The following is a 13,073-nucleotide window of genomic DNA, read 5'->3' as shown; positions in this document are numbered from 1 at the left end:
ACCTCATATATACTATGTTTTTTCCTGTACATACATACCTACAATAAAATTTGATTTATAAATTAGGCAAGGCAAGAGATTAACAATGACTAATAATAAAATAGAAAAATGGTAATATACTGTAATGAAAGATTTGTGAATGCTTCTTCTCTCAAAATATTTTATTGTGCTCTGCTCACCCTTCTTGTGATGAAGTGAGATGAGAAAATGCCCACGTGAGACAGATTATAAGTAGAAATTTCACTAGGTGAGAATATCCACAGCTATGCCAGGCGTCCACACCAGAAATCTGGGAATCTCTTAATTCCTACCTCTTTCTGGAGCCTCAGGGCCCTGCTCTCTTCTGTAGAGCCATTTGAAGACTACAGTGAGGTTCTTAAAAAGTCTGGTGAAAGACACAGGTACTGTGATGTAACGTTTGGTGACTGTTGCCCTGATGACAGATCAAGAGGAGGCTCATCTGCTCCAGGAAGGGGAACTTCGGGGAAGTGAGACCTTGGATAAGGGGGCACTGCTGGACTGTCTTCAGGATGTAGCAAGGAGAAACACTCTGTATCCAAACGGTCTCACCCCAACTGCCCTTTTGTTCCAGTGATGAACCAGCTGTTCGGCACTCTCAACAACTGGCTCCCTGATGGCCAAATTGGCCTTTTAACTAATGGATCCTGATGGACTACTAACCATTTGAAAAATTAATCCTGAATGATTGCCTGGCTGGTTGGTTAAGTTTCTAAACTACTAACCATTTGATTGACCTACTGGCTTTCTAACTGACCTACTAACCCTAAATACTAAATATCTGATAAGCTTGAAATGCCTACCTAGCTGACTCTTCCACTCACCAGCTGAATGACTGACTGCCCAGCAGGAGACCTGCAAGAGCAACACCCTGGCTGTATAATTAAGGGTAACGGATGGGAGAAGAAACTGCCCCTTCCTCATGTCCTGACTCCTCTGGGGCCTCAGGGCCCTGCTCTCCTCTGAGGAGCCATTTGAAGACTGCAGAAGGAGCACCCAGGAAACTGACCTTCTGATCTACCCCAGGGAGGTTCTTAAAACAGGGTCCCACAGATGGCTTTCAATTTGGTTTTCAAAACAGTGTAGAATACAAGATGCTTGTTTATCTGGGAAAAGAGTTTGCAGCTTTCACTGGATTCTGTAAAGGGTCCCCAACACACAAGTATGTTCAGAACTACTGCTCTGGGAAGATGCTCAGCAAACACATTCAGATAAGCTAAGCCCTTACCTGAATTGGTGGCCCGCTTCTCCATCCCATCAGGTCAGAGTGGCAAGAAGGTAACTGGGAAGAGTACGTCATAGTGGACATGGATATAGTAGGAAGGATAAAGGCTGAATTGTGTGTGAAGTTTTCTGAGAGGCCCAAAGAAATCAACATGTGTTCTTTTGGCCTGGAGGCCACACTTAGCCCAGGATGGCAGGACAGCCTCAGATCTTTAATCTGAGATGGATACATGCATCAGGGCCTTTGTCTGGGGCGGGAGTATATGTGTGTGCTCATGAGTAGCTATTTGGCAGAGTGTGTACTCGTGTGCTCATAGGGGTGAGTATAACAGAGCTGTGTGGCTATGTGCATGAATATCCTTTGGGTCAAAATGTGCGTGTGTGAATGGATTGGCATCCATGTGCTCACTCATCCACCCCTCATTTTGCGGGGTTTGAGACAGATTATAAGTAGAAATTTCACTAGGTGAGAATATCCGCAGCCATGCCAGCCGTCCACACCAGAAATCTGGGAATCTCTTAATTCCTACCTCTTTCTGAGCCCTTCTCATCCACACGGTCCATTCTACCACTGCCACCACTGGCCCTCATCACATCTCCTGGACTGCTGCTCCGTCCCCAGTGCCCTCTCCTCACGACCTTTCCCAGAAGCACACCGCAGTGACCTTGATAGAAAAAAGTTAGGGTCACAGCGCCTCCACTTGAAACGGAAACTTTACACTCTCAGGGGATAATGCCCATTTCTTCTGTCTGACCCGAGGACCCTTCCAAGGTTGTAGCCCCGCTCACGGGGGACCCGGCCCTTCAGGACCCAGAATTTGGACGCTCCACCCCTCAGCCTGGTCCTGTGCCATACACCAAGGTTTCGGCTCTAGTGCCTCTGGGCCCTAATGTGCTGCCCCTACGTTCCGTTTATGGTGGATTATCAGGTGTGGCTATAATTGTCTGATAACGCTTGGCGATTGTGATGGGCTGAGGACCCAAGTCCGTGTGCTGCAACCCACCCCGAGACCCCTCCCCACCGGACACACAGGCTGCAAGTCAAGGTCAGGCCTTGCACAGCGGTACATGTCTGTTTCCCACGCGGTGGAGCCATAGAAGACGCGGGGTGAAAACGGATGCGCGTGCGCAAAGGAAATAGTAGGAACTACGACTCCCAGAATCCTTCCGACCAAGACTCCATTTCCCAGAAAGCTTCTCGGTAAGGGTACCACCCCGGAACTGCGCTCTATTTTCGAAAGCGGAAGGTGGGGGAACTTGGTAGTAGAGACTGTTTCTGAAGGGATAGAACGGTGCGAGGTTTAGCCGAGCGCTCACCTCCAGGGGTCGTTAGTGAGCGTGTGTGCAAATCACTCAGTCCATTTCTTTGGAGGGAAAGGACCTGGCCACAGCCCTTCCGTGCTTGATGCGCAATGCCGCCTCAGCCTGGCACTCCTGCCTGCTCCCGCATTGTCGGCCAGCCGCCTGTCATCTCTCTAGATGGAGGCCCATAGCTCAATGGTCCCGGGTATCCCTTGTTCCCAAGGCTGCACTGCCCGCCTTCCAGGGGATGAAGACCTTGGTCCTTAGGGCATAACCCAGAGGGCTCCACGTGTGGATCCTACGGCTCTTCCGCTACTGCCAGCAGTGGCCACAGAGGTCAAAGCTGGTGGACAGTAAGCAGGGAGAGGGAAGATAACATGGTTCCCGGCGGGCCGCCTCAGTCCCCAAACAGATAACTTTCCAGATAGCGCTGGCCCTATGGCTATATATGGCCCGTCCACCACATGTTCTCAAATGCCAAGATTCTGGAGAAAGCAATCCTCTTCTCTCAGATCCTCCACTCCCAGCCTCATCCCTCAGACTCCAGCAACACCTGTCAGTCCCAGTGCCTACTTCACCTTTCCCATGGGGGCCATTTAGAGCACCTGGCTAGAAATGGGAGCAGCTTCTGGGAATGGGATTGAGATACGGAGTCTAGAGCATTTGGAGGAAAGGAGTGGACTAAGAACTGCAGGAAATTGGAGGGATTGAAAGTTAACTGGAACAAAATGGGAGGGTTAGGGTGCAGGGGTAAGGGAGTGAGAGGGAATGAGACCAATTTTCACTGTATGTTTCAAAAGAAAGAAATAGATCTATGTCTAAGCAGGCAGATGAAGAACACATTTACAGAGCTGTGTTTCTCTATGAGAGACACAACCCATAGTAATTTGCTTTTGCTGTGAACATTTTGAGTATAGTGCACACTTCCCCATCTGCTCCTAGGGGGCTACAACCACTGGTAACAGTTTGTCCTACAAGGCAGGTGCAAGAACTACAGACTTGCCAGCCTCCCCACTCTCTCCCTCTTTCTTTCCACCTACTACTAGTAATTTCATATTGCTGAATGTTGCCGCATTATTGCATGCCAGCTGTGGAGGTCTCTTAAAAAACCTGCAAGGTTAAAACTGTTCCACAATAATACTAAGATTTGCATTTTTCACTGTATTGACTTTTAAATTCTAAGTGGTGCATAAAACTGCTACCACCTTGGCATGAATCAAGGCAGTGGCATCAAACTCTATTTGCCGTTATTGTATTTTTCACTAACGGTCTTGTGGGGAGGCATGGAGCCAGTTTCATTTAAATTTGTCCATCATGAAGCTGTAAAAGTATTCATTTTACTCAATTTTGAAACTTGGGTACATACCCTTTTGATATGCTGTGTGACAGAATGGGAAGTATGCATAAAGCAAGTTGGCTGCATACCAAGGTACTGTTTGTGTGGAGGAAAAGTGTTGGGAAAGGCAGTCACATGCGCTCAGTCTTTCAACCCCTGTTGAGTCATGTAAGAATGTGCCTTGGGCCTGGGACATTTCCTTATAAGAGGATAAAAGAGCTCTCACAGTCTGTGCTGGGCATATCTCTTTGTTTGGGTCTATCATTCCCTGTTCCAGACTTGAGGTGTACTTTGTTCAGTTAAAGCATGTGTGTCATGTGGCACCTGACCAACCCTACTGCTATATCTGTTCCTGCAGGGCAGGTAACAGGCCCATCACTTGCAGCACAAGCAGAGTGCCTGCAGACCATGCGTGCAACATGAAGGACACCCACCACTGAATCCCATCTTGCACTTTCTCTTCTCTCTGTGAGTAAAGGATTGTTGCATCCTGTGTGAGTCATGCCTATGTTGACACCTGAAAACCATGGAGCAGGTTGGCATTCAGGACTGCTGGCCCTCGTGGCAGGTGTTATACTACTTGCTATCCTCTGTACCATTGGACTACCTCCCCTGGAGGTAGTTACAGGTGTCACTTGCTGGACAAAAAGCAGTTCTGTGCTTGTTTGCTTTGCTAGCTGAACTAGACCCTTCCAAAAACCACCTCTTTACTTGAATGACAGTGTGATTATTTGGACTTGGGTGTTTGGTAGAAATTTTCTAGAAAATGAACAAAACTTGCCACTTCAAGGAAAACAACCAATATTGTTGCCAATGATAAGATTTGGTCTTTCAAGCAAAAATTAGAATTTCGAAAAACATACCTTCCATATAATCTTGTTAGCTTTCCAATGCTTAAAAGATTCTTCTGAGAATTTCAGTATTAATATTAGCAAATGTGATTTTTTATGTTGAATAATGAAATATGTCAACATTTGGAAGATCTGCATAGCTCAGAATATTAGATATCTTTTGTTGCATAACAAATTACTCTAAAACAGTGATTTAAAATAATAAACATTTATTATCTCAGGTTCTAGGGTCAAGAATTTGGAAGCGACTTATGTAGATGGTTCTGACTTAGGATTTGTCCTGCAGGTGCAGTCAAGATGTTTTTTGAGGCTACAGTCATCTGAAGGCTTGACTGGAGCAAGAGCATTTGCTTCTATGAGCTGTCCTCACATGGCTGTTGGCAGGAGGCCTCAGTTCCTCACTGCATGGACTCTCCACAGGACTCTGAGTATCCTCACAACATGGCAGCTAGCTTCCCCCACAGCAAGTGAGCCAAGAGAGAAAGATAGAAGCCTTAATGTCTTTTATGATCTACCCTCAGAAGGCATGCTGTGTAATTTCCATCACATTTTATTAATTAAAAGTGAGTCATGTTTACAGTCCACACTCAAGGAAAGAGAAATAAAGCTCTGCCTCTTAAAGGGAGGAGTACTAAATAACTTTTTATTAAAATATCATTGATATACAATCTTATGATGGTTTCACTTATATAACACAGTGGTTTCAACATTCACACATATTATCAAGTCTTCACCTCCTACTTTAATAACACTATACTTAGTGAACCAGTATCTTCCAAATGAACCATATGATGTTATAAAACCATGATGCATGGATAAAAAATCTATCCCAATTGCAAGATAGCCCAATAGATTTTTCAAGTAAGAGTATGAAAAGTTCATTGACGTAGTTTTAGATTACAAATTGCTACTAACATTTAACAAGCTGTGATATGTTGAATTTTGGTGTAGTATCAAAAAAAAGTATCCACAATTATCTAAAAGGCTTATTTCCAATGTACATATCCCTATGAGGCCATATTTTTTCATATAGTTCAACCAAAACAACATTAGAACAGACTGGAATGCAGAAGCAGATATGGAAATCCAGGTGTCTTCTATTAAGCCAGATACAGATTTACAAAAATGTAAAAGAGTGCAGCTCTTTTCACTAATTATTTTTTCTTTTGGAGCATATGTTTTTCTTTAAAAGGGTATATGTGTGCATATTAACATGTATTGGGTTTGTTATTGTAATTTAAAAATATTTTTCACTTTCTTAGTTTAAATTTCTAATATAATTATTGCTAGATATAACCCATGTAAACAAAAGCTCTTTAGGGACCTCAGTAATTTTTAAGAGTGTAACAGGGTTGAGACCAAAAAGTTTGAAAACTGTTTTTGGCTAGGCAATCATCATGGCCCTGACACCCTTGAAATGGTACGGGCATGTGATGCAGTTCTGGCCAGTGACACATGAGGTAAAGCTTTTATGTTCAGTTTTCAGTTTAGGGTATTAAATGTAAACATACAATGGGGTCTTCAAAGGAATTGGTAATATTCTGTTTCTTAAGCTAGATGATTGATATGTGACATTTATTAGCCTTCTTTATCTCTTACATATTCAGTTATCTGGGATGTGATGTATTTTATAACAGAAAACTAAAATTAAAAAAACACATGGAAGAAAAGATTCCCCGTCTCCACATAAGCATCATGTCTGTTTTGGCATATTGGCATCTGGCATATTGGGCCTCAGTGTGCTTCCTTTGGCTCTACAAAATTTTGTCTGCATATCATGGCTCTCTTGAGTCTGTGTCTGCAAAGTATTTGTAATACTTTACTTGTAATCTGAGAGTTCCCTGCTTCTGGCTCATTCCTCTCTGCGCTAGGATCAGTCAGGATACCACCATCATTGTGTTGCCAGGTTGTTTCACCTAAAGTCCTCGTAAGAGTAAATGTCTACTGGTGTTGTCAGCCTACAGTTCTGCAAACTACCATACCCTGAATCCACTTTAGACCCCTTCTAGGAACTTGTATGTTCTTAGTGGAACCCACAGCAGGTACAACGGCAGGCTCACCACACTGTTGCTGAATGAGTGGACCCTCCTCCCTCAGTGTGGTCACCTCTTGTGGTTCCAGGGTCCCTTGGTCTCACTGAAGGGTCTGGGGCTATGAAACAAGGTTTCTGGGTTTCTTCTATCCCCACTTTTAATGTGACTTTCTCAAAAATTCAAAAATTAAGTAGTAAAATTAGAGAATTAAATAGTCCACTTAACAAGTATGAGTGGCTACCTGAACAAAAGCTGGTCTTTACCATCATGGATGAAGGGGGAATAACTAGCCGATAGGTGTGAAAAATGTCTGCTACAATTACATGTGTATATATAGATATACATATGTAGTCTTTCCACAGTAAGATATATTGCCTGTGTGATTAGAAAAGGAAAGTAAATTGGTAATGAATACAAGGGAGAAATGGATACTTAAAACTAAGAAATGCAGTCATACTTTGGGGTACTTGAGACCATATTATATAGATATGCTGATAAAGGAAGCAGACCCATTTGCTGAAACCCAATTCACTGATCAGTGTACCATATTTACTTGCTTTCTTTTACCTATTTATCAAATTTACAGCAATTCATACTGGATGGAATCCTTCCAACAGCTTTGAACATTTCTGTAAAATCTTAGCCAGAATTCCATTATATCTACATAACGGCATTCAAAGGAATATTCAGCCTATCTCAGCCCAGTTAGAGGAGAAGAGAAAATATTTGGAAATATATAAAAGAGACTAATGATCCAAATATATAAATCAAGAAGAAAAAGTTGGCTCAGTTGAAAAATGGACAAATAATATGAACAATTCACAGAATCATAAATACAGTTAACCAAAAATAATAATAATAATATTTTCAGCATTACTAGTAATCAAGAAAATACAAAATACAACAGTCATTAAGACATTTATTTTCACAAAACATTCATTAGATAGTTAAAAAGAATAGTTAAAAAGAGTAATAGGCTTGGTGAAGGTGTTTCTGAGATCAAGCCAGGTCATAGAATTCAATGTTGATGTGAGTGTAAATGGCTACAGCATTTTTGGTGGGCAGATGGGCTGTATTTACCACCACTAAAATGCCTGCATTCCCTTTGAGGTGGGAGTGGCTGGGGACGGTTATGGGTATGTAGTGGGAAGGGCTAAACAACAAGTAAAGAGAGAGATCTGTGGGACTGGGAGTGATTTGGAAGGACTAGGATTGATAAAGGCAGGGAGAAAGGGACAAGAGTTTGGAGGAACCACGAGGTCCTTAAGAGTATTTGGGGACATGAGAACAAATGGCAGAGGGAGGATTCAGAGGAATTAGAAACAACTGGAGAAATCTGAGAGGGATAAGAAGGTAAGGGGTGGGATTGGCAGGCACTAGGAAAATGAAATGGAAACCACTGGCTTTCAGCTACTGGCATGCAGGACCAGTTAACATTGAGCAAGGGCCTGTGGAAGAATGAAGTTTATTAGCAAACAGGAAACACTAACTTTCAAAGTGCCACTAACTGTGGCTTGCAGAATTCTCTTTACTTCCTCTTCTCTTGGTTCTGATAATTACATTGTAGTTTGTTTCTGAAAGCAACCTGAGATCTTTAAACACTCAGTCTGAAGCATCTAATTATCAATGAAATGTATCTTTTCCATGTGAGCTAAATAGGCATTTCCGCTTCCTCTAGTAGAAATTTCCTTTGCCATTCTTAAAATTTAGGGCAATGCCCCAAATCCTGGGAAGGCATTAATGGAAATTCTTTCTGTAATAAATTGCGGATATGCAGAAGGGGGTACAGATCCCAAGACTTGTTTTGAGGCAAGCATTCTTTTAGGAAGTAGAGGGCCCTGTTGTCACTGGCTTTCTCTATGGTTCATGCTGGTTTCCACACAGTTCATCACAGGACAGCCGAACAGCAAGAATATACTGAAAGTAGGAGCTATTATAGACTAAAGTGTGTCCTCCAAAATTCATATATTGAAGCCCTAATACCCAATTTTTTAGAATGTGACTGCATTTGGATAGAGAGCCTTTAAAGAAGTGATTAAGTTAAAACAAGGCCATTAAGGTAGTCTGTAGTCAAATCTGACTGGTCTTAGTATAAGACGAGTAAATTGGAGACATGAGACACACCATGGTTGCGCATACCCTCCCTGTGAGGGCACAGCAAGAGGTCAGCCACCAAAGTCTGCAAGGCAAAGAGAAAGGCCTCAGAGGCCACCAGCCCTGCCGACACCTTAATCTTGGGTTTCTAGCCTCCAGAACTGTGAGAAAATTAATTTCTGTTGTTTAAGCCGGCCAGTGTGTGGTGTTTTGTTATGCTAGCCCTAGAAAACTAATCCAGGGCCTTCAGGACTATGGGCTGGCTTGGGGACCTGGGAAAATAGAAATTAATTCATGTTCTCCAGCTAACTAGTACTGGGAGCAATTTGGAAGTGCTTCCTTGCAGGAGCCCCTGCTGCATTCCCATATACAATATTTCCTTTTTGTTCAGGAAATGTAACATTTGTTCTTACATTGTCCTGAAAGTTGCCCAGATTGTGCCAGTTACCAATTATAAATTGGTAAGGACAAAATAGAATGTCTGGCCAATAAGGCTGGGTCTTTCAGTTACCTGAATGTCTTCAAACTATTCAAAAATTTAGTCTTTGGCTTTGTATATTCAAAAACTTTTTCAGTTCAGGATCAAGTGAATGATTTCTTTGGTGATTCTAAAAATTAACTGAAATTTTAGTTTAATTATGAGTTATATTTGCCAAGAAAACTAGAATATTCATGGTAGCCTAGTCCTAGACAATTTTTTCCCATTACATTAAGAAGAGCTAAGTAGAGACAAAAAGTAGTCCACCCTAGAAAGATCCCTGTCCTTGAGGACTCAATCAAAAAATCATTTCCTTGGGAATTATTGGATTGCCTCCATTCTGAGGTCCTAAGGAACCTTGCATCATAAACCCTAACTTGTAGAATTTAAATAGTTGCTTCTAAGCCTGCATTTCCCATTCAATTGTCAGCTCCAAGAGGAAAGAGATTGTGTCTTGTCTATTCATTTATCTTCAGCGGCATCTGGATCACAGTATGTGCTCAAACAAAAAACAGGGGGAATGAATTAATTAAATTATGATATGACATGTCTCTTCCATGGGATCTACTTTCCAAATGGTCAGTCATCTTCCTGCCTACACGGTATTGGAGACACAATGAAATAAACTTCCTCCTCAGCTTCTCCTCATCTCTTCAAGGATAGTCACCCTTCCACAAGTAGTTTCTACCCTAAACTCTTTTATTTTGTTTTAATTTAAAAATGGTCTTTTTCCTGATTTCATTCACAGACCCCTTACTCTTACCACTAAACTATCTCCAAACCACAAAAAGGATGCATTGTATAGACTATGATCTCAGTGGTCTCTGCTCCCTGACCAGGTCTCCAGACATTTAACCCGTCTCACTTTTGGGTTCACTCATCTCTGTCCACTGGCCGCACTCCCCAAGCACTCTGACCAGGCTTCCACAGTCCACACTCCATTTCTTCAGGGCTAGTTTAGGGATTTGGGTGGGACCATTAGATTAATGAGTATCAGTTCAATGGAGGACATTGAGTTAATATTGAGTCTGGGGAATCCAGGAACTTAAACTCAATTTTTAGAGGTCAAAACCAAGAATCATAAATTCAAGAAGCTAATTCTTAGCCAGGTGCAACAACCAAGGGTCTCATGTTTCCTGTTAGGACAGGACTGGAAGTCTGAGTATTGATGGACATGAGTCCAAAGAGGTGGGTGGTGACCTGGTACTGCTAAGCTGTGAGAATGAGACAAAGGGCAGATAAACTCAGACAAAGGAAAGGATGAGGAAGTAGATGATGGCTTGTTCTATTGGGAGGTTCTCCGGGCCCTGATATTACAAAGAAACTAGCCAAACTCAGCAGACTCATGTCTCAATATTGCCTTTTTCATTATATAATCCCCACCTAAATTCCAGTTGATTCTTCAACATGACTCCTGTATGCTACTGAATTTTAAGGTCCATGAGGGCATGCTCATTGCTGTATCTTTAACACCATCTAGAACAGTGGTACTCAATGTATTGGCTCAATGCATCAATAGATGTGTGTATGGAAGATAGGTGTACAAAGCCACATTGGTCTGGTATACAGTGCCTGCTCCTATTTCCCACAGCAATTTCTGATTCTTTCTGTGTCAGGTCCGTTTCTCCATCCACCTGCCCCCTGATAGCTCTTAGTCATTTGGTTCAAATGATCGAGCTTTGGAAACTAGCAACTTATTAACTAAACCATTGCACCATTCACTGTTAAGTCTTAAATTAATTTGGGTTAATTCTTAACTGTTTCCGTTCTCTACATGTGTCATTTAATGGTTTGCCTTTATCTGATTTTCCCCAATTTCCTGTGCATTTGTGGTTTTCTACAGGAGCTCTCTATCAGAGGCCTCAGGCAGCCACACCAAAGAAGTGTGGGCATCTAAGTTTTCTAGGAGGGCTCTCCTGCTGCTCTGGGTCTCATCTGTCTGGGGTCCATCCAGACTGTCCACCTAAGGTTATTTATGCTCAAGGAAGAATGCCCTCCCCAGAGCCAGTTCTTTGGGAAAAGAAGAATTGTTGATATAACCAGAGCCCCAAAAGAAGAAAGATTACTCAGCAACAGCTACAGGTTGGTGACTTACTTTTTTCTGAGTCCCTGAAAGCTATCCATGTTTGCTTTCTTTCCCTACAGTGTATTTTCACTAAAATGACCTTTGGAATAAACAGGAAAGAAAGATTTTAAATCAGTAGAATAATCTTCATGGGGGACTGAGAGTTTATCCATCATTGATTCCCCAACACCGAGCACAGTGCCTGATGTGTAGATGCTCACTGTTTGATAAAGGATGGAAAGAAAGGATGGAAGTAGAGAAAGAAGGGATTGGAGAAGGGGCATGAATGGAAAGAATGTTAATGTATTATTATCCAGAAATAATGTGATAATAAAATAGTAGAGATTTCAAGTGAATTAAGTACATTATCACTGACTCCGAGAATCAATAAAACAAATTAAGCCATTTTACAAAATGAAGGTGTGTTTATACAAATAAAATGATAGAAGACGGCCAGAATGAAAAGAAATGTACTCTTTGGAACTTAGACATAAGATAAACAGCAGTGATCGTAGTTTCAGATAAATTCAGAACTCTATAATGTAACAGCCATTTTGTTCTGTCTATGCCAATTCTTAAAAGCAGATAAAAACAACCAAGAACTTCATTAATGGATAAATACAAGCTGATCACGAAAGTGATAGTATTGACTGCCGCTGGTTGGTGTAATATATTTAGAAAAGGTCAACTATTTAGAAATGATGTGCCAAGGACATTTACAGATATCTAAGCTTTCTGCTGTTGAGGGATATTAACTATATATTAACTTAGCAACGCTCAGAAGTATTTAATCTTGTGTCAAGGAAAAACATCTCAGTGCAAGAAAAATAATACAGGAAATAAGCTTTTTTTTTTTTTAGTATCAATTGTTCATATATTTGTGCTCATACAAGACTATGCAGTTCAGGTCTAGCAAGCCAACTCTAAATGACACATGTACTGCAAAAGAATATGCCACCATGGTGGAGGTAGTAGGGGAATAATGACATGCAATTTATAAAATCAAGATCTCAAAACTAAGAATATAGGAAAGTTCTCAATCTTAGGAAACATCACCATCATTTTATGTTATTTTAATTTGGGGAAAATAAAGTGTAACCTAGGAGAAAATCTAAAACCATCCCCAAAACAAATTCAGAGAAACCTCCCTTTTGACAACGGCTTTGCAAAGATTGTGCTAATAAGATATGTAGTTTGGTTTGAAGGATGTGCCAGAGTGATTTAAACTATTGTGATCAGCACAGTTGTATTATAAAACTGTTGATAACGTGACTAACAACAACAAATTGATGCACCATCGTAGGTGCAGTGTTTTTCCCCAAAGTTACAATGAGATGATTCAGGCTCTCTCTGTGCCATCCAATCCACCTGTGAAATTAATGAATGCAAGAGTTCAGGGGGTCCCAAACTTCAGCCATTAATAATCTTTGCTGTATCTTTTACTACTTGTACTGCTGTTAATGTGTTTTTTTAAATCAAATTATGTTTTTTAACTTAAATATATTTAAAAGGAAACTTAATGAATATTGTCACCTAGAATCGTCTCAGGCATTCTTTGGAAAATATTTCAGTAATATAATAATAATAATGATATAGTAATAATGATGATAAGACTATTTCAAAACTAATTCTATGAAATACAGACATACTGGTAAAGAAGAAATCAGAATCC

General features: G+C 41.2%; 1 protein-coding gene across 5 annotated transcripts in view; it reads left to right on the top strand.

Annotated features, from left to right (window-relative positions):
* Positions 1 to 2,553: 2,553 nt before the first annotated feature.
* The window catches only part of ZBTB38 (zinc finger and BTB domain containing 38), a 128,205-nt gene continuing 117,685 nt past the window's right edge, over positions 2,554 to 13,073 (top strand). For 3 of the 5 annotated variants that reach the window (XM_037022886.2, XM_037022881.2, XM_037022883.2), the window contains exons 1-2: positions 4,268 to 4,348; positions 11,180 to 11,418. The gene's annotated coding sequence lies outside the window, so the exon portion shown is untranslated. Of the gene's footprint in view, positions 2,898 to 4,238; positions 4,349 to 5,017; positions 6,434 to 11,179; positions 11,419 to 13,073 lie in introns of those variants that run through there. The other 2 variants (XR_012129507.1, XM_073232337.1) reach the window with 2 other exon arrangements.

Source organism: Manis javanica, chromosome 3 (assembly GCF_040802235.1).
Source record: "Manis javanica isolate MJ-LG chromosome 3, MJ_LKY, whole genome shotgun sequence".
In the NCBI taxonomy this organism is placed as follows: Eukaryota; Metazoa; Chordata; class Mammalia; order Pholidota; family Manidae; genus Manis; species Manis javanica.
This window is presented reverse-complemented; position numbering and strand designations above follow the sequence as displayed.